We start from the raw sequence: 4370 nt of genomic DNA on the forward strand, positions 1-4370 counted from the left end.
ATAACAAACTATACTAATATATAAAATATGTAACAAATATAAATACAAGATTTTTTCATGTTCATATAGAGAACATAATGGATACAAGAGATTTAGAATTCAAATATTATTTATCTCTATTTGTTATTTTAATTACTATCGGTTCAAAAAGTTTGTTATCAAGAAAAATAGTTTCTAAACAATTAATATAATAAATCGTATCCATCTTCATCCCACATTCCCTGTGGGATATATTTTATTCGAACTATATCCATCTTATATTCGACTTTATTCTATTTTGGGCAGGAACAAAACGTAAGATATGCTAAATTTTATTCTGACTACCAAATCTAACCTTTGGGTATGGAAGGCTAGAGAGACGTTATTATTCTTTTCGCTGCAACACAGGCTTATGCAATTAATACAGTAGTATTAGAATGCAAAGTTTCTTTGCCTAAATTTGACAATGCCGTGTGATTATAAAAGTACATGATGGATGGCGTGTAGAAGTTGCACTGATGGTCTAGACATATGAACACTCTTGCGAAATCACTATTTCTATCAAATAGAAACTGAAAAAGTTGAAGGAATAAAAGAAATGCACATCTAATTTACGGTGGTGACACTTGGCCTACTCACTCTCCCAACTCTAACAATTTCAACAAGGTTGGAGTCCATTATATACTCCTTGAGATATTACACATCGTACAACATGCGTTGCTTTCACTTAAAACTTTTGGAGTTGCTTCTATAAACTTTTTTTTTTTTTTTTGGTAAGGAGCTTCTATAAACTTTGAGCACTTCTTAGAACAATATATCATTCTCTATCTAGATTACAAGTCTTTACACTCTCCACAGAGATCTACAATCAGAAATTTCACAATTTTGACCAAACGAAAGCTAGAGAATTGGATGCAACATATATATATATATATAGAGAGAGAGAGAGAGAGAGAGAGAGAGAGAGAGAGAGAGAGAGAGAGAGAGAGAGAGAGAGAGAGAGAGAGAGAGAGAGAGAGTTGTTTGTGATCCTCTTGAATCCCACCAACAACTTTGATTTGCTTTTTTCTAGAAAACATCAAAGTTTCAAAATTTTAGTAGAAGCTTTATCCATTCAAATAGCCTTTTGATCTGACCTTCTTTGACCATGAGGATTTCTTTATCCATTCAAATTGCCTGTTGATCTGACCTTCTTTGACCAGAGCATTGAGGGCCATTTCCTAAAGTAGAACACTCTACTTCTTCCGTAAGTTATCAAATCTACTCCTATCTAACGAAAGGCTGTTGGATCAAATGACAAGGACATTATTGAGAAAAAGGAAGATTCAAGAGGCTTCTAACAGTCAAAATGAAGACGAATCAGTCGACTTGATATTTTGGCATTACATACTAGATATAGCCTTTCCCCCGGGCAAGATGTCTTTAGGACCGTTGCACAAAATGTACTTCTATGTAATTGCCCCATAGATCCCCATTTGGTGTTGTGTGGATACGAAATATACACTATCTTAATAAATTGACTCCAAAACAGCATATCCAAATTATAAGAAGCGCTAGGTTCGAATAGCATTGCATCCCTAACCACAACTCATCCGCTGATTCTTCTACATCAGTCAATTCAGACCTTCACTTAGTTTCACCCAAGTTTCATCCAGGTTTGGGTCCATAAGCAGTGACAATTGACCTATGAAGACTCGCTTGTGGCTTCGGTGGGTTTCTTTAATCAAGCCACTGCTTTTTTTTTTTTTTCCAACTATGATTAATGAATACATTTCGATCATGATTCTATTTAGACTAACCATTGATAAGATATTGAACATCATAAATATTTTTGGAAGGTTGATAATCATTCCACCCATTTAGTCGAGATAAACAAGACGTGTTTGGAAAGCGGTTATGATAGATCAAAAAGAAAAATGAAATTGGAAATATGCACATATTCTTGCGCTTGCGGAGTCCAAATAAATAGGAAATAAAAAAAGCCACTCCTCCGATTTTTTTTTTTTGTCAGACCACTCTCACAATTTAATCTCTATCGAATTTGAATTGTCTTTTTTTTGGCACTTCTACAGCCATTATGTGGCATAGGCCCGATAGTTTTTTAGCTTAGCAAAAATGGCAAAACAGGTCTGATTCACTCCACGCTACTTTTGGCTGATTCCAACATTTGGAAAATGGCCGTAAAACACTAACTTGTGTCCATTTCAAATTAATAAAGAGTTGAGTCTTCCCTCCAAGATCTTAGAGGCTTGTATGTAGAACCATGCACTTCGTCTACAACACGTAATGTTTCTGCAAAACAATCCTTCAGACTTTTCACGATTTTGAATGAAATATTTTTAATCTTTTAAATCCTTCTCTTTTTGTATAATTTTTTTAGGGCTGGTTTGACAAGACTGAGGAATAAGTACGGATAATTAAGTACTCAATTTCAAGTGCTGAACATGAGAATATAATATTGTGTAACTGTAGCCGAAAGTTCAGAATCGTCTAAGTAACTGGCCCTTAAACTCCATTTAATCTCCAAGCGGACACCATGTTAGTAATTCATAGGGAATTTGTCGAATTTCCATAAAAGTACATCGACTGCAAAAAAAGAAAAATAAACAATAATAATAATGGTTAATACCACAAAAAAATCCTAAATTGATACATGTGTGACAAATTTACCCTCCGTTAGTTTTCATACCATTTTTACCATCAAATTGCTTAGTTGCATGACACATGACAATTATCCAGTGTATCGGTTTGGGGCTTTTACCCTACATTTGACACAAGTGTACCGGTTTGAATTTTTTTGTGGCATTAGCCCATTTAACGGAAACTAATCGAGGACAAATTTATCACTAGTATACCAATTTGGGATTTTTTGTTATCAAAGAATTAGTTGGGGTAAATTTGTTAGTTTTTGTAAAATTTCACGGTCGAATTACCGAGTCGGATGACAGTAGTTGACCAGGGTACCAATTTGGGTTTTTACCCTCTATTTGTCACAGGTCTACTAGTTTGAGATTTTTCATGGTATTAGCCCAATTTAATGGAAACTAATCAAGGATAAATTTGTCATGAGTATACCAATTTGGGGGTTTTTGTAGTCAAAAAATTAGTTACGAGTAAATTTATCATAGGGGCACCAATTTGAGATTTTTTATGGTAAAAAAATTAGTTTGAAATAAATTTGCCACATATGTATCATTTTTGGGGTTTTTTTTTGTATTAACCCTAATAGCAAATAAAAACTTATTGGACTAGGTGATTCAAATTCAGGTTAAGTAGTTCATTGTAAATAATTACGCATTTTGCTAACCACCGTTGAAACTTATTATAATTGATTGCAAAAATGATAAATTTACCCTCCGTTAGGTTTCATTTGTTTCATGAGGAAAAAAATTATCAATTTAGAAAATGTTTGCCAACTTTAAACATTATAATCACTTGTAGAAATGAGTCTATGAAAAATATTTCTATTATTGAAAACAATTCTTGCCTAATATTGTATTATTTTTATTTTATAAGAATATGTTCTATTACCTCATTTCTTAAGAGATATATATATGAATAAATTTGGAATAAAGTTTTTCTAACCCATTGACCTTCTACTAACTAAACGGAATCTAAATATGATTGATCAACATTGATAAAACCTATATAGTTGTTTAGGGTGCGTTTGTTTCATGAAAACTCCATGAAAAAGAAAAATGAATTCCCAGAGATCATTTTCCAAGAAAACGGTTTGTTTTCCTTTGTTTGGCGATATGTGACCGAAAATATTTTTTGGTATTTGCCTTTCATTTATTAGATGATTTCAATTTCATGATTTTATCTTAGGCAAAAAAAAAATTCAAAATTTTAATTTATATTTTATTCCATTTTTTTTTCTTATTTCCTTTTCTTTCTTCCTTCTTCCTTCGTCGTGACATCCTCTGTCACGCCCGCGTACCCTAGTGCTCGCCACATCCCTTTACGATCGTCATACTCCAGGATCCGGACGATGATAAAACTCAAATTAGATGTACACGCGGAACTAAATAAATAACCCCGACAAACAAAAGGTACATCGAGGTACCCCACACATAATTAACATATGCATCAAAGTCTTACAGGAAGGTCGGGTCAAAATACAACAGACATCCACTTGGTCTCGTCAAAAGTCTCTAGCAAAAGACAACCAAAATCCCGGAGAAATAACACCACTACACCGAACTATCGGTCTCATCCTCATCCTCGTCTTGGTCCGCTTCGTGGTCGTAATCAGAAGAACCGTCGGATGGCATTCTCCTCCTCCTCCTCCTTCTTCGAGTCAGAAATCTCGATCACTTCTATGTCCTCCTCAGCTTTATGAGTACTCTCCAGGATGTTCGTCGATCCAACCATACTAATTTCCAGCTCTA

The sequence above is a fragment of the Rhodamnia argentea genome, chromosome 11, assembly GCF_020921035.1.
Source record: "Rhodamnia argentea isolate NSW1041297 chromosome 11, ASM2092103v1, whole genome shotgun sequence".
NCBI lineage: Eukaryota > Viridiplantae > Streptophyta > Magnoliopsida > Myrtales > Myrtaceae > Rhodamnia > Rhodamnia argentea.